Source organism: Procambarus clarkii, chromosome 36 (genome assembly GCF_040958095.1).
Source record: "Procambarus clarkii isolate CNS0578487 chromosome 36, FALCON_Pclarkii_2.0, whole genome shotgun sequence".
Taxonomy (NCBI): domain Eukaryota; kingdom Metazoa; phylum Arthropoda; class Malacostraca; order Decapoda; family Cambaridae; genus Procambarus; species Procambarus clarkii.
Window position 1 is genome coordinate 12,966,676 of NC_091185.1, and position 18,937 is coordinate 12,985,612.

At 42.3% G+C, this 18,937-nt stretch overlaps 1 long non-coding RNA gene across 1 annotated transcript; it reads right to left on the reverse strand.

The window, feature by feature from the left end:
• Positions 1-1,367: 1,367 nt before the first annotated feature.
• LOC138371501 (uncharacterized) lies at positions 1,368-4,598 on the reverse strand. Its single transcript, XR_011230513.1, has 2 exons — positions 4,292-4,598; positions 1,368-2,022 (listed from the first exon to the last, which is right to left on the reverse strand). It is a non-coding gene; the product is annotated as an uncharacterized lncRNA (long non-coding RNA).
• Positions 4,599-18,937: the final 14,339 nt, after the last annotated feature.

The window sequence follows — 18,937 nt, forward strand, 5'->3', positions numbered from 1 at the left end:
CTGGTGTTTGCAGATTAGTTTACGGGTGCATATGTCAGGGATGCTGCTTTGGTGTAGCGGGTGGGGCTTGAGTGGAGGCGGGTGTGTGTGCCTGTATTTAGGGGTATGTATGTGCGTGTTTCTCTGTGTGTTGTTCCCGCTGATGAGTGTTTTGTTATGGAGGGGGAGGGGTATTGGGTGTATTTGTGTGCTTGTGGGTTTGGTGTGGTTGTTCAGGTGCGTTCGTGTGCTTGTCGGTTTGCTGTTGCAGGTGTTTGGTTGTGTATCTTTTTTGTGTTTTGTTTTGTGCATTTGAATAATGTTGTTTTTTTTAGAATTTCTGTTGTGGACGTTCTTAAGGCTGTGTTGTATGAAACCTGGTTACGGTTGGAGCTCTCTTCTGTGTTGGCCATGCTCCTGTGTGTGTTTGGTGGGCCCAATCTCCGTTTGTGGGGGTCGGGTTTGTATGTGTGTTGCCGTTTGTTTGGTTTGCCTGTTGTGGTGCTGTGTGTAACCTTGATATCTGTGCTTGTCACAAATATCAAGGCCTACCTCGTCATTTACCCTGGTTGTGTCACAAGGATACCTTGTCCTTTACCCTGGCTGTGAAGATGCCTATTGCTATATTATATTAATTCCTATGATCTGCGGCGTATATTATGGTCCATGGCGCTACGGGGGCCTTCCGGCATGTATCGCCATTGTAGACAGTTACCTTGTATGTGTTCCTTATTTATAATGTTATTTCTGTTTGTTGTGTATATCAGTTTAGTATTTTTATGTCTAGTTACCCTGTCCAGTGTTTGAATTGGGTGTTTTACTTGAACTGCATATTGCTTTGTACATATGTACATATGTTTTATGTTTCTTGGTGTGTTCCTATGTTACGTACTATTTTCCTTATTCATGTACTTGCTCATGTGTATTCTGCTTTGTTTCATGTAACTTTTCCTGTTTTGTTATGCTGAGCTGCGCTAATCGAATTTGGTGCTTTGGCGCCTTTTTTTTATATTGTAAAATTCTATGTTTTATTCATGTTTTATGTCTTTTGCTGTGTTCCTATTTTGTATACTGTGTTTATTGTTTATGTACTTCATGTGTATTCTACATTGTTTTCATGTAACATTCCCTGTTCTGTTTTGTTGAATTGAGCTGTTCCGCTGTGGTGCTTTGGCGCCATGTTTTTATATTTTATTTGTTCTCTGTTTTATAAAAAATATTCCTTCTGTATAATTCGGATTTCTTTATACCAAATTTAGAAGAATGGGATCAATGTTAACCCTTCAAATCGGAAAATTATCTTTAAAAAAACCCATATGCAACATTATTTAATTAAAAATACCTAAGATAGCCAGCATACTATCACAGGAGGAAAATAAACAATTACAGAAGCATTGAAAACAGAAACTACTTTTCAGAGTTGTATACAAAAGCTATATCTAATGATATTCATTGTAGTGTTTTGACAAAATATACAGAAACCTGGCGATGATGCAAGCAACGTTAACAGCCTCGTGATCACAAGTGTATTGTTGAAGTTAAATCACAATCTCACATAGACTAAGAAACATGCGCGTAGTTTCTACATCATCTATTGTCCCATTTCTTGAAGCAATGAAGATCTGAACCCCAAATAAGTTGTTTGGTTGCCCTGTTCTCCAGGGCAAAGGCATGACGAGCAGTTCCTCGCCCTGCAGGTTGTACCACACAGTTGTGCTGGAAAACTCTCGCCAAATCCCAATCCAATAATCTTGCAATTGAAAAATGTGATGCAGGAGAAGAGCGTAGGTGAAGTCCGGGGGCACTGGGAGCCGTCCTCCCAAGTGATGGCAGGTCGTGTTAGCTTGCTGCCAGGTCATATTCTGCTGGAGACGGAAGCTGCTGGACCCACCTTCACCTACAGCACAGTAGGTGATGATGGAGCTTTGAGCTGATGCTAGACTGACGAGGGCCGTGAGAGGATTCATCAGCTGACAATTCCAGGTGACTGTGTCCCAGGTGAACACCCAGCAACTGCCTTGCTGACTACACACTCCAGCACATCTGCTGAACAAAATGATTCTTATTAATGAAACTTACTGAAATCATTCACAGTAATCAACAACAGGAAACCTTTATTCCTAAATACCAGTAATAATCTAAAGATTTAACCACATGTTTTATAACATCGGTGTTAGTTATGTTTGTATCAAAGTGAAGAACAAAAACCAATGAGACTCATGTAACATATATTATACAAATAGCTGTTGTGCTAGTGCTGCATACATCATACATACGGCTGCTTTGCTAGTGCAGCATACATCATACATACGGCTGCTGTGCTAGTGCTGCATACGTCATACATACGGCTGCTGTGTTGGTTCTGTATGAATCATACATATAGCTGCTGTTGCATACGTCATACATACGGCTGCTGTGCTAGTGCTGCATACGTCATACATACGACTGCTGTGCTAGTCCTGCATGCCTCATACATACAGCAGTTGTACTTTTTTATTAAATTAATCTCTACATAAATTCAATAAAATTCAAACAGCCAAAATACAAAATAATTAAAGGGCAAAAGGGCAACTGCCTAAACATACACAAACAGAAAAACAGAAACAGATATACATAAACACGCAATAAGGAATAGAAAACAACAGTACATGATAACATTAACAAACTAAAAACAAGAACAACACTTAGCAAGTGAAACACGTATTGAAACATAATAGAAAACACTGTGCCTAGGCACCAGCACACGGCAGTACATAAACACAAACAAACTAAAAACTAAATAACACAATAAAAAAACAGGCAATACAAAGAATATATACATAAGCACAAAGGAACGGGCACGAGGCCAATAACAAACTACACACACACAAGCTCCCAACACAGGTAAGCAACAGCAGTCAAACACAGACACAGGAAATTACGGGTATTCACACATGAACACAACACAAAAACAAGCACAAATAACGGGAACAGGTCATTCCGAATCAGATATAGGATCTTCCAAACAGAAGATCGTTGGATATTCCGCCCGCCAATACGCCTTTCCACTCCTCGCAGGTAGCCTGAGACGGCGGCACTCCATTCATGGGAGTGGGGCGACGTATATGCAATTACAGAGATGGTTGTACAGGGTAAGCAGCCACAGCACGCCGCCTCACACTGCCGAAAGCGGCACGGAAGGCCCCGAAACAGAGTCCTGTTTCAAGATCATTACCAAGTCCCACCTTGCACCCGTAGCGCCTCAACCGGGGCCACAACTTCCCATCTCGGGGAACCAACAACCGGGAGACACACAGGTTACCGTGGAAGACACGCAAACAGGTGATGTGGCCTCCTCACAATCAACCACCGCCACCATGAGAACACCCGCCTCACTGACGGCCCCCACCTACCCCACCACAGGACCTGCCACGGCCCCTACGTGGCCCACAGGAGCTGCAGGCACCGCAACAGCAGCATCTTCATCACCAACATCAGATTGTGCGGAAGACTACAAATCTCCCCCACATCATCCCATGACGCACCACTAGGGCGAGGGGCGCACTGCGACTCCGATGCATCCGCTTCAACACCGGCCACATGTCATTAGAATCCTCCACGGTTCCTACGACCATCACAGGAAGGTCAGTAGATCCACAGTGAGGCCTCTCTCGTGCACGTTCCACATGGACTCGCAAGACAACAGCCACAGCCACACGCAGAGGCACTGGTCCATGCACTTTCACACGTGCCACAACGGGAAAAGGGACTGCAGCACAATGCAAGACACCAGCCCCACCCTCCAAAGCAGCCACATCGTTCACAGCAACCATAACATTAGCCGAGGACGGGGAGGCGCAGGTAGGCACGGCGAGGGAGGGACCACACGGCCAACGGCCACGACATCCCCACAACCATCCAGAGAACACACGGAATCTGCCGACACCACAGGCCGAGCCCCAGCAACCATTTCACCATGGACAGGAGCTTGCACCTCCTCCAACGGGAAAAATCCTCTTCGCAGAACAAGTTCACGGGAGCCGTACCCTCACCATGACAACCCTGCTGCTGGTGCCCTTCAAGTCCACAAATGAAACACGTCCTTGGCTGGCCAGTGCAGAAGATTCGAACGGCAAAGCCGAGCAGCATAACAGACGACGGAATCTGAGACTTGAGACACATCGTGAGGGTATGGGACCCATTCGAGACACCCAGCCACCTGCCATAAGAGAAAACGTTTATCCTGATGCTCACAATGGCCCCATATTTGCTAAAGTAGCGCCACAGCAGGCCCTCTGGGAACTCATAAGGTACACTGTGAGGTGCTACATACGTCAAGGAACTATTGCTGTCCGACACTGTGACGGTACCACTGTCACCAGGGAAGAGGAGTGTCCGACCATCATACCGGGCCACCAAATCACCGTAAACAGCGCCCGGCGACCGGGAACGAGCTTCCCGCCACACACATGTCCTCCACAGCAATATGCAGTATATCAAGTACCGCGACCTCCATTCTCAGGTAAGATGCCTGTCCAGAGAATTCCAATCCGATGGTTTGAGAATTGCGTACAGGAGGCCATCGCAGCCTCGTGCCTCCAGCGTAACACGGCCGGGAGGCCCCTCACACAGGACCGGTCACACCGGTCACACCGAGTGCTGGATCAATACTGACAACACCAACAAGCCGGAGTGGTCAGGCGACACGTCCTCACCCCGCAGCGACCGAGCGCAACCAGCTTTGCTGGTTGTTTTGACACAGCCTAAACTGGTTCAGACTGGATACTCTGAGGTCATATCCTTAATTGTCAAGGTACCTGCATTACTTTCTTTTTCATGCTGCAGTATTTACAGTTATGCATATCTAGATTGGAATGTCATTATATACATGTGTATTGTATTATTATTATACTAGCTGAACCCGGCCACACCTTGCTGTGGCTCAGCAATGCATAAACGTTGATGAGCCACAGCAACCCTCCCCTGTTCCTTTGTCTTCCCTACAATTCCCCCTTTCCCCGTCCCCTCGTCCTTCCAACCATTCCCCACTCTCCCGTCCCCTTGTCCTCCCACCATTCCATCCTCCTCCCCACCCCCCCCCCCTGTCCCCCTTATCTTCCCCACCATACTCCCCCTTCCCTGTCCCCTCGTCCTCCCCACCATCCCCCACTCCACTGTCCCCTTGTCCTCACCACCATTCTCCATTCCCCTATCCCCTCGTCCTTCTCACCATGCCACACTCCCCCTGTCCTCTCCATCATTACCCCCCTTCCCTGTCCTCTCGTCTTCCCCACCATCCCCCACTTCCCCTGTTCCCTTGTCCTCCCCATCAACCTCCACTCCCCGTCCCCTCATCCCAAACATCCCCCACTCCCCTGTCCCCTTGACCTCTCCACCATTATTCCCTTCCCCGTCCTCTCATCCTCCCCACCATTTCCCATCTCCATCCCCTCATCCTCCCCCACTCCATTGCCCGATGTGTTTCCAAATGATCTGATGGTCCCATCACAAAAATGGAAACATCAAATGATCTGATGTTCCCATCACTGAAAAATAAGTAGAACAGTTAAAAAAAATGAAATGAAAAAAAACTATACTCACGAAGGGAACAGTATGATAAACAACACAGCTCAATTCCAATGCAGTGTCTCACAAAATAATTAAATCGAAATGAAAATAAATTGAAATCAATGAAAATTCAATATATCCATGCAATCGGAAACATTGAAATGGAATCGTAACATATTTAGTATAGTGTGTGTGGCTATTACGTGCAACAGATGGTGCTGTTAAAAAAAAAAAAATGTTTTTACTCTGTCACAGGTTTGGCATCTATATGGTAGGTATATAAAAACATGCGCGTATTTGAATGGAGTGTTGTGTAATTCGTAAACTCAAAATTCCACCACAATACCTCAAAGGCAAAGCTGTGTAACCATAATGTCCCTGAGCAAACAATACCAGACAAACTGTAAGCATGCAGTCTGTGAAGTGTGTATGCAAGAAAAAAGGATAACAGAGCCCCTAATTCCTGGGTTGCTGTTGTGATCATAGCTTGACTTGATTATAGCCCAGGCGCAAGAAATAAAAAAAAAATCGTTTTATAAAAGTGTTCATTTGTGTTCCCTGACCACAGGAAAAATAATACCAAGAATCATAGGTGACATATTTTGGCCGCAATAGGGCGACGAAGTCTGGCAAAAAAGAGACATTGACAAAACAATCGTCTGAGGCGGTCAGCTCCGCCCAGGCTGTCAGGCGGGAGATGTCACAAAGATATTATTAGCTAATTATTTCAATGTCTCTGATTTATTTTTTCTTATTTTTTGCATTAATATTATTCAATAGTGTGTCGTGTGATATTTTTATATAATAATATGTGTGCATCATCGCTATACTCAAAAGTATGGTGTTCATATTAGTGATTCATGTATTATGTTCATAAAACAATAAACAAATAGTTTTGCCGTTATTACATAATATACACAGGTTATATATATAAGTCTCTGCATGTTTTGTTCACCATAACGAACCACTAAGTTGGTATGGTGTGTGTTCAAACTGCAAGAGTGGGCTGCCACACTCAGCCAGTCCTCACTCATTCCTTCAACACCTAACTCGCCAACATTCCTCCTCCTCTCACAATACTGTTTATAGTGTAATTACACTATATAGACATGTTGTATATAAATATCTACATGTTTTGTTCAACATGACGGTACAACTAAGCTGGTATGGTATCCAAATAACATACCAGCAACAAAAAACTGCATTACCAGCCACACAGCAGCCAGCAGACGACAGTAGACGACGACACCTCTACCTCCCTTCTCACCAAGATTTCTGCTCCCACCAGCTACACACATCGCTAATTCTCACCACAGTGTTCCTATTATCAGAATCCTGGTTACTAAATCCTGTAAATGAATAATTTTCAGCAAATTTATTTTATAAAGGAACATGAGAAGTCATTTGAAGAATCTTAGATGGATAAAACAAGGGCAGTGCTGTGAACATCTTGAACAGCATTGTGTTCACCGATATCTGAACATTATACGTAGTCTTTATCACAGTTAGGCTCTTCTGTAATACTATCATGCTAAATAATACAAGGTACATATGTATTTTAACAGTTTTAGGCAATGCTGTGGTCACAAGCTGAGCAGCAGTACTGTTAACTCATGCTGTATGCGCCTGCCTTGGTTGCTCACTCAGTTCTGAGGCTCTCACACGCTGGAATGTTGCCTATGAAGTTTTTTGAATGACGTCTGTTTACAGGAGCCCTGAGGAAGCTGATTTGAACCCCATGTAGCCGCGGGCTCTTTAAATCTTGTGTGGTACTCCAACACAGTTGCATTGTGCTCCTGGTTGTCTGGGTTCGAGTCACTTCTGGGGTGTTGAGTTTTCATTCGCATATATGGTTGGGGACAAGTCAAACGTGTTCACATTTGTGCTGATATATATATATATATATATATATATATATATATATATATATATATATATATATATATATATATATATATATATATATATATATATATATATGTCGTACCTAATAGCCAGAACGCACTTCTCAGCCTACTATGCAAGGCCCGATTTGCCTAATAAGCCAAGTTTTCATGAATTAATTGTTTTTCGACTACCTAACCTAACCTAACCTAACTTTTTCGGCTACCTAACCAAACCTAACCTATAAAGATAGGTTAGGTTAGGTAGGGTTGGTTAGGTTCGGTCATATATCTACGTTAATTTTAACTCCAATAAAAAAAAATTGACCTCATACATAATGAAATGGGTAGCTTTATCATTTCATAAGAAAAAAATTAGAAAAAATATATTAATTCAGGAAGACTTGGCTTATTAGGCAAATCGGGCCTTGAATAGTAGGCCAAAAAGTGAGTTCTGGCTACTAGGTACGACATATATATATATATATATATGTCGTACCTAGTAGCCAGAACTCACTTCTCAGCCTACTATTCAAGGCCCGATTTGCCTAATAAGCCAAGTTTTCCTGAATTAATATATTTACTATAATTTTTTTCTTATGAAATGATAAAGCTACCCTTTTCACTATGTATGAGGTCAATTTTTTTTTATTGGAGTTAAAATTAACGTAGATATATGACCGAACCTAACCAACCCTACCTAACCTAACCTAACCTATATATATAGGTAAGGTTAGGTTAGGTAGCCAAAAAAAGCTAGGTTAGGTTAGGTTAGGTAGGTTAGGTAGACGAAAAAATATTAATTCATGAAAACTTGGCTTATTAGGCAAATGGGGCCTTGCATAGTAGGCTGAGAAGTGAGTTCTGGCTACTAGGTACGACATATATATATATATATATATATATATATATATATATATATATATATATATATATATATATATATATATATATATATATATATATATATATATATATATATATATATATATATATATATAATAAGATGAATAGGAAAACCAGGGATATACTGAACATCTTGTTTCAGATTCTTTACTTTAAAATGCATAACGTTTCGAATACTTCTCGTAATCATCATCAGATCTAAAAGAAAAAACAGAAATCACAATCAAATAACTGGTAAACAAAGAACTCATACTGAATATAATTGCCTATCAAAGAAAGGAAAATGCTTAAAAAAACAAAAAACTTTTTGATTTATAGTTCATTTTGGTAGTTTAATTTTATTATAATTTTGTTTAGTTTACCATGTCTTTGCCCTTTCTTACTTATTTCAAGTCTTGACATTGTACATTAATATAACCTTTTATTAAGGATATATAATACATTTTTTGGTATTTAATTTTATTTAATATTTGAGTTTTTTATAAGATTTTGGTTAGTACTTTATAATTGTCGTTTATTCTGTTTGTATTTTACATACATTTTTTATAGATTTGTAGTCATTATATAAATATTTGTTATAGTGTTTAGTATCTATGTGTTAGGTATGAAGTTTCACTTCTGATCACTTCACGTAAGTTTAATAGAATGGTTTGTTTTAGTAGTTATAAATTTCATCTTGTAGTTTAATGGATTTTTAAATTAGCTTTAATATATGTGACAGTTAATAAGTTTTATTTGTATTGATCACTTTAAGTGCGCTTAAGTGTTTTGTTTTTTTAAGCATTTTCCTTTCTTTGATAGGCAATTATATTCAGTATGAGTTCTTTGTTTACTAGTTATTTGATTGTGATTTCTGTTTTTTTCTTTTAGATCTGATGATGAATACGAGAAGTATTCGAAACGTTATGCATTTTAAAGTAAAGAATCTGAAACAAGATGTTCAGTATATCCCTGGTTTTCCTATTCATCTTAAAATTAAGATTCCCGAAGGGAACATCGATCATAAATATATATATATATATATATATATATATATATATATATATATATATATATATATATATATATATATATAGAAGGGGTACCACCTCTGGTGCAAGTGTAGGGACCCATAGCCTCGGAGAAGAAAATAAAGAGTACTCAGAGAAGACCTTGTGGATCCTCACTGAACACTTTGATATTTTCTTCTCCTACCACCCCTATTCTTTTGTTAAGTGTGTATATTTATCTAACTTTATTTGAAAATGTCATTACACAAAAAAAGTTACAATATTGATTACATGCAGGGTACAAGGCTGCTTGTCACAAGTTGAACAACTCCTCCAGCTCCTCAGATGGCGGGCAGGAACCGTGGATACAGTGAGCATTTCCTCTCTGGATTGCCACACTAAGGCGCTGAAAAAGAAAACTGGCAGCTCTAGGGTCTCTAGTTGTTTCGATTAGCTTAGACCCCAACTTCAAAAAGCTAGCAGCACTTTTACCCCAGGCACCAAGTGTCTCTGAGGCAATGGGGACAAAATTGTAGTGGTGCTCAAGGTCTCTGTATTTACGTGACTTGGCCGCTTCCCGGTAATTGGCAGCTCCTCCTGCTTGTGTAGCACTGAAGTCAACATAGGTATTGGCTAAAGTTGAAACGCAAGTGTAGTCCCACACCAACTGTCGACCATTCTTCCAGGGGTTCACCGTAATTCCGTCTGGGCGACCGACAGGCTCATCAGAGTTGCGGGACATTAGGTAACGGGACTCTCTCTCTGCTAGACAACCGGCTGTGGTAAGGCTTCTCTTAATAATGTCATTAACCTCGCCGTGTCTTGCATGCCATCCTCCCGTCCTTTGGCAAAGAAGGCCATGCCGTCCATATCTGTCGGCCTCTGCCTCGCCGCAAATACACCTGTATTCGGTGTGGATAGGGGCAGCTAGGCGGAGAGCCACGGCAGTTCGGAGGGCCTGCGGTGTGAGACGGGTGCCGGTTGCTGACATTGGGAATATATATATATATATATATATATATATATATATATATATATATATATATATATATATATATATATATAATGTCGTACCTAGTAGCCAGAACGCACTTCTCAGCCTATTATGCAAGGCCCGATTTGCCTAATAAGCCAAATTTTCATGAATTAATATATTTTCTCTAATTTTTTTCTTATGAAATGATAAAGCTACCCATTTCATTCTATATGAGGTCAATTTTTTTTTATTGGAGTTAAAATTAACGTAGATATATGACCGAACCTAACCAACCCTACCTAACCTAACCTAACCTATCTTTATAGGTTAGGTTAAGTTAGGTAGCCGAAAAAGTTAGGTTAGGTAAGGTTAGGTAGGTTAGGTAGTCGAAAAACAAATAATTCATGAAAACTTGGCTTATTAGGCAAATCGGGCCTTGTATAGTAGGCTGAGAAGTGTGTTCTGGCTACTAGGTACGACATATATATATATATAACTGAAAACTCACACCCCAGAAGTGACTCGAACCCATACTCCCACAACTGGTATGTACAGGGACGCCTTAATCCGCTTGACCATCACGACCGGACATAAGGAAGTGATAGCCGAGGCTATTTGAACCACTTCCCCGCCGGCACTCGGATGGTAATCTTGGGCATAGCATTTTATCAAATCACCTCATTCTTTGGGGCACACGTGAGGAACACAAATGCAAACAAGCCTGAATGGTCCCCAGGACTATATACAACTGAAAACTCACACCCCAGAAGTGACTCGAACCCATACTCCCACAACTGGTATGTACAGGGACGCCTTAATCCGCTTGACCATCACGACCGGACATAAGGAAGTGATAGCCGAGGCTATTTGAACCACTTCCCCGCCGGCACTCGGATGGTAATCCTGGGCATAGCATTTTATCAAATCACCTCATTCTTTGGGGCACACGTGAGGAACACAAATGCAAACAAGCCTGAATGGTCCCCAGGACTATATACAACTGAAAACTCACACCCCAGAAGTGACTCGAACCCATACTCCCACAACTGGTATGTACAGGGACGCCTTAATCCGCTTGACCATCACGACCGGACATAAGGAAGTGATAGCCGAGGCTATTTGAACCACTTCCCCGCCGGCACTCGGATGGTAATCTTGGGCATAGCATTTTATCAAATCACCTCATTCTTTGGGGCACACGTGAGGAACACAAATGCAAACAAGCCTGAATGGTCCCCAGGACTATATACAACTGAAAACTCACACCCCAGAAGTGACTCGAACCCATACTCCCACAACTGGTATGTACAGGGACGCCTTAATCCGCTTGACCATCACGACCGGACATAAGGAAGTGATAGCCGAGGCTATTTGAACCACTTCCCCGCCGGCACTCGGATGGTAATCTTGGGCATAGCATTTTATCAAATCACCTCATTCTTTGGGGCACACGTGAGGAACACAAATGCAAACAAGCCTGAATGGTCCCCAGGACTATATACAACTGAAAACGTGATGGTCAAGCGGATTAAGGCGTCCCTGTACATACCAGTTGTGGGAGTATGGGTTCGAGTCACTTCTGGGGTGTGAGTTTTCAGTTGTATATAGTCCTGGGGACCATTCAGGCTTGTTTGCATTTGTGTTCCTCACGTGTGCCCCAAAGAATGAGGTGATTTGATAAAATGCTATGCCCAAGATTACCATCCGAGTGCCGGCGGGGAAGTGGTTCAAATAGCCTCGGCTATCACTTCCTTATGTCCGGTCGTGATGGTCAAGCGGATTAAGGCGTCCCTGTACATACCAGTTGTGGGAGTATGGGTTCGAGTCACTTCTGGGGTGTGAGTTTTCAGTTGTATATAGTCCTGGGGACCATTCAGGCTTGTTTGCATTTGTGTTCCTCACGTGTGCCCCAAAGAATGAGGTGATTTGATAAAATGCTATGCTCAAGATTACCATCCGAGTGCCGGCGGGGAAGTGGTTCAAATAGCCTCGGCTATCACTTCCTTATGTCCGGTCGTGATGGTCAAGCGGATTAAGGCGTCCCTGTACATACCAGTTGTGGGAGTATGGGTTCGAGTCACTTCTGGGGTGTGAGTTTTCAGTTGTATATAGTCCTGGGGACCATTCAGGCTTGTTTGCATTTGTGTTCCTCACGTGTGCCCCAAAGAATGAGGTGATTTGATAAAATGCTATGCCCAAGATTACCATCCGAGTGCCGGCGGGGAAGTGGTTCAAATAGCCTCGGCTATCACTTCCTTATGTCCGGTCGTGATGGTCAAGCGGATTAAGGCGTCCCTGTACATACCAGTTGTGGGAGTATGGGTTCGAGTCACTTCTGGGGTGTGAGTTTTCAGTTGTATATAGTCCTGGGGACCATTCAGGCTTGTTTGCATTTGTGTTCCTCACGTGTGCCCCAAAGAATGAGGTGATTTGATAAAATGCTATGCCCAAGATTACCATCCGAGTGCCGGCGGGGAAGTGGTTCAAATAGCCTCGGCTATCACTTCCTTATGTCCGGTCGTGATGGTCAAGCGGATTAAGGCGTCCCTGTACATACCAGTTGTGGGAGTATGGGTTCGAGTCACTTCTGGGGTGTGAGTTTTCAGTTGTATATAGTCCTGGGGACCATTCAGGCTTGTTTGCATATATATATATATATATATATATATATATATATATATATATATATATATATATATATATATATATATATATATATATATATATATATAATATATATCATGCCCGAAACGCTTTGCGTAATAGTGGCTTTAGGCATTGTATGTACTAGCTCTACCTATAAGTCAACCAATCTTTGTAAAAATTTCTTGTATGTATGTACCTTACCTAAATAAACATTTATATATATATATATATATATATATATATATATATATATATATATATATATATATATATATATATATATATATATATATATTAGTATATTTTGGTAGCAGTCTTTCCTGTAGACATATATTATTAAATATGCCCGAAAAAGTAAGATTAATAATTCTAACACGAATTTTCTCGATCTTTCGTACGTTTCTTTTCACTGTTGTGGTAATTCAAAAATCAATTCTCCAAAATACATTTTTATTTCTAGTCTGATGCGACACTTGAGCGCGTTTCGTAAAACGTTTTACATTTTCAAAGACTTTAGCTTACACATACACAACTGAATAGAACTTACACATCTTCGATTTGTTTATATCTACATTTGAGTGAGGTGGATGGGGTGAGGTGGTATTAATAGGGTATTAAATTCGACATCCTCACAGACCGACATCACCTCAGCACTGAAACAAGGATTATCAAGAAACTAACAACGTTATATGGAGGACCTATGGCAATTCCACGACCAAGAGATGGCTTCCTGAACCTTGCAGGAATGAACCTCATTGAGGACCAAGTCACTCTCCTAAATCTGGGTATAAACTGTCACGTTATTTCCAGACCGAGTGAGATGGCCTGTAAAGTGGAGTTGGAAATTCTGTTGGACGACATATTCGACCTCGAGACACAAAAGAAGGTCACTACCAAAGATACCTTACAAGCAGAACTTATTGCGGAAGAAGGAAAGAATCGAGGCAATTACAGAAGCACCATACTCTCCCCCGAGCTCAAAGCGGCAGCAAAAAGCCTTCGTGAGAACAAGGAGATAGTTGTCAGGAGAGGTGACAAGTCGCCAATATACGTCATTCTTAAAAAAGACGAATATCTGGCGAAAATGAACCTCATACTCTCTGACCAAACTAAATTCCAAAGGGTAACAAAGGACACTACAGCCGAATTGAAAGCAAAGGTCAACAAACTGATCGAAACTGTGAACGCCAAGAAATCCGGACTCCACCTGCCAAAGATTATTGGGGAATATAAACCTGGATATGCGTATGGAAATGTCAAGACACACAAGCCTGGAAACCCACTTCGTTCAATCATTAGCCAGATACCCACACCCACATACAGACTGGCGAAGCGACTCAATGGCCTGCTGACTCCTTATGTCCCTTGCGCCTTCAGCCTGAAGTCTCCAAAGGAATTTGTTGACTTACTGTGGGGCACACGGGCCACAGGGATAAGAGCCTCGTTGGACGTAGAATCACTGTTTACCAACGTACCTGTGGACGAGACAATCGGGATGATAGCCGACAGAGTATATCGTGATCCGGCCTGTACTCCTCTTGACATACCAGAAAATATTCTAAGGAAACTACTCCAAGCTTGTACTAAAGAGGCACCCTTCTTGAGCCCGGATGGGCACAAGTATAAGCAAGTAGATAGGGTCGCCATGGGTTCTCCCCTAGGTGTCCTGTTTGCAAACTTCTACATGGGTACCATCGAGCAAAAAGTCTTAGTCGACATGAACTTGAAACCGGCCATATACTGCAGGTATGTTGACGACATTTTTACACAGGTACCTGATGTCAGACATCTGCAGGAGCTGAAGGAGGCATTTGAGCAGAGTTCCGTGCTGCGTTTCACTTACGAGATGGAAAATGATGGGAAGCTGCCCTTTCTAGATGTAACAGTCATGGAAAAGAGCGGAGGTTTCCACACTGCAGTCTACACTAAGGAAACGAACATAGAAATGTGCCTAAATGCCAACAGCGACTGCCCAGACAGGTACAAGAGGAGTGTTGTTAACGCTTATGTCGACCATGCTCTCAGCCACAGCTCAGAATGGAAGCAAGTCGACGAAGAACTCTGTAGGATAAGGCAGGTCCTAGTCAACAACGGCTTCTCTAATGGTTTCGTTGAAGACATCATAAGAAGGAAAGTGAAACGCCATGCAACCTTTGAAGAGACAACTAACACAACACCTATACCCCCTATTAGACTATTTTACAGGAACTTCTTTTCCACAGCTCATAAAACGGAGGAAAGGGTCCTGAAAGAATTTGTTGATAGGAACGTTATCCCTACAGACAAATATCAGAAGATACAATTGACGATTTACTATAAAACCAAAAAAACGGCCAACCTACTCATGAGAAACTCTCCAGACACAAAGCAGAACGCTATAAAAGAGACCAACGAAGTCTATGCCTTCAAATGCCCACTTGGGGACTGTAAGCCTCAAAGAACTCAGTATATAGGCAAGACAACAATATCTCTTTCCAGGCGATTAACGATGCATAAGCAACAGGGCTCCATTAAGGAACATATAATCTCATCCCACATCCAGACCATCACCAGAGAAGTCTTAACAAACAACACATAAATCATCGATAGATACAGTGATAGCGGGCGGCTTGACATCTGCGAGGCACTACACACCAAGAAGTCAACACCAGCAATCAACAGCCAATTAATGCACAACTATATTCTACCCACTTGAAGACTCTGCATCAATATAGAAGCATCAAGAAATATGGGCCAATTGGCCCTTTTCAGTTACTTCCATTCTTCCCTTTAATTTACCCAATTTATACCAATTGTTTCTTGTTCTGTCTTGTGTTGAAAGTTTGCTCTATCTTGTGTTGAAAGTTTTGTTCACCTCATCCAAAACTGTTGTAACATATCACGTCACCCAAATGGCTATATAAGATGAAAGCTGTTTAAATGATAAATAGTAGAACTCTGTTTAGTGTTTGCAGGTTATAGTTGTGTGTGTGTAAACTAAAGTCTTTGAAAATGTAATAAGTTATTACGAAACGCATTCAAGTATTGCGTCAGACTAGAAATAAAAAAAAATTATGATTTTTGGAGAACTGATTTTTCAATTACCATCGACAGTGAAAAGAAACATAAGAAATATTGATAAAATTCGTGTTAGAATTATTAATCTTACTCTTTCGCTCATATTTAATAATATATGTCTACAGGAAAGACTGCTACCAATATATATATATATATATATATATATATATATATATATATATATATATATATATATATATATATAAATATATATATATATATAAATATATATATATATATATATATATATATATATATATATATATATATATATATATATATATATATATATATATATATATATCCGTGATTTGAGTGTTCATGGTAGGTCGCTCTATTCTTATGTGAATTGCCTCAAGAATTTGTAATCTTCTTGAATCTTGGGTTTTGTCTATTATGCAAGTATTCTTGCAAGTATTATTGAACAAGAATACTTGCATAATAGACAAAACCCAAGATTCAAGAAGATTACAAATTCTTGAGGCAATTCACATAAGAATAGAGCGACCTACCATGAACACTCAAATCACGGAACTATTTACTCTACCCACCATGAGAGTAAGGACAAGACAAGAACATATCGATGCCAACACAGAAGACAATGTCCAACATAGCAGGCCAATATATATATATATATATATATATATATATATATATATATATATATATATATATATATATATATATATATATATAATGTATGTACCATCCCATCCCCTGTACCATCGACCTCTCCTGTCCCCTCATCCTCCCAACCATACTCCCTTCCCCCTCTGCCTTCGGCCGCCTCACCAATACCACCCTCCCATGTCCCCTCGTCCGATGAAATTGCAAATGAACTGATGTTCCCATCAGAAAATTGGAACATCACATGATCCTATGATCCCATCACTGAATCATAAGATAAACTATTAAAAAAAATGAAAAATACAAAAATAAACTATACTCACGAAATGAATGGTATGGTAAACAACACAGCTCAATTTGAATGCAATGTCAAGCAAAATAATTAAATTAAAATGAAAATAAATCGAAATCTATGAAAATTCTATTTGTCAATGCAATTGGAAACATTGAAATGAAATCGTAACATACTTAGTATAGCATGTGTTGCTCCTATGTGCAACAGATGGCACTGTTTCTAAAAAAAAAATATGTTTTTACCTGTCACAGGTGTCACAGCTATTCTTATACTTACAACCCCCTCCCCGCTCAGCTCGTTGTCGCCGTGTGGGGGCTTCGTGGGCGGCTGCCGGAGTATGATGCTCCTTGGGACAGTCCTCTGTCCTTTTCTAGCCTTGTGCTCCTGCTGCCGTCCTCTCCAATTCTGCTGGGCATCTTTTCCTTTTCCTTCTGTTTCGTTTTTCTCCCCCCTCTTCTCCTATCTACTTGCCGTTTCCTGCCGACCGTTTGCTCGTTCTGGTTCTTCTCTTGGACTTCTTCTATTTTGACGCCCGGGTGCTTGAGGAGGCATACTCTTGCACCCGTAGAACTGTAGTACCCGACGTCGAGAGCGAGGGGAACCTTTTATTGTCAATCCCCCTTTCGTCACTGAACCCGATCTCGACGGACTGTCGGTTTCTTAAGGTGGCGTTTGTGGGGCGTATACTCACGACGCACCCCTAGGAGGCCCCGACAAGATCGGCGATAGCTTCTTGTTGGGTGTCCTGCCTCTAATTGTGGCTCCATGGTGGGTGTGGGGGCACATTCGTGAATGAATTCTTCTTTTCGTCAAGATGATAACCCCTGTTTCGGCTGCTTCTGGCTTACCTTCTCAGGCTCGTGGGGTGGGCGACCAAGCCCCCGAGTCGGTCCGTATTGGAAGACCGGGCTCTGTAGCCTCCACTGCATTGGGCCCCGACCTTGCTCCTCCTTTGGCCTCTCTGACTCCTTCCCCTCGCTCCCCTCCCTCCTCTGTGGTTGGGTCGAGCCCCAAGCCCCCAGTGGTGACTACCTCGTCCCCTGGCGCGGCTCCTTCTCTAGTTGTAACTACTGCGCCTTTTAACCCCTCTCTCTCTGGGGGTTCTCACCGCCGTCCTCGTCACGGCCGCCCTCGCTCGATTCCTTCCAGTTCTGCTACCTATCACGCCTTGTTTGGTCCCGCTTCGTGGGCCAAATATTTTGATCTCCTCCCTCTTGATTCTGCGCCTCCTGACGATTTCTCCCTCCATCGACATCTCATTGATTCCGTGGATGCCTCCATTACTTTCAACCCCATTCGTCTCGGTACACGTGTCGTTGCTGCTCCTTCTCAGGATGCTGCTTCCCGCTTGGCTGCCTTATCCTGCCTTGGCGAGACCCCCGTTCGGGTCTCGAAGAACGCTCAGTTGAATGCCAGTGTTGGCACTATTTTGCTCCCGCCCCATGTTGCGACCGGTGTTTGGGACCTGCGCGACTGCAACGACGATATTCGACATATCCTCGCTGCCCAGGGCCATTCTATTCTCCAGGTGGACACGTTTACTCGTCCCCCTCGTGGTAGTCGCCGTCAACCCCTCCGGGTTGTGAAGATTACCTTTGATGGTAGGACCCTTCCACCCTCTGTCATTCTTGCTGGTGCCAGGTGCTCTGTCCAGGAGTACATTCCTTCTCCTCGGCTCTGCAACAAGTGCTGGAGGTTTGGGCATGGTGCCCTCCGCTGCTCCGGGACTGTCTCTCTCTGTCCTTTGTGTGGTGGCGAAGGTCACTCTAAGTCGGAGTGCACTTCTCCCCAGGCTCGTTGCCTCAACTGCGGTGAGGCCCATCATACCTTCTCCCGTGCGTGTGTCCATTACAAGCTTGAGGCAGCCGTCCTCAACCTGAAGCAGCGGGAGCGTTAATCTTTTCCTGAGGCGAGGCGCCAGGTTCGCCGGCTCCCGCCTTATGCTAATATCTCTTATGCTCACGTGTTGCGCTCTTCCTCTCCTCGTCCTTCCCGCCTTCCTCAGACTCACAACCGTTTCCGGGCCTTGGAC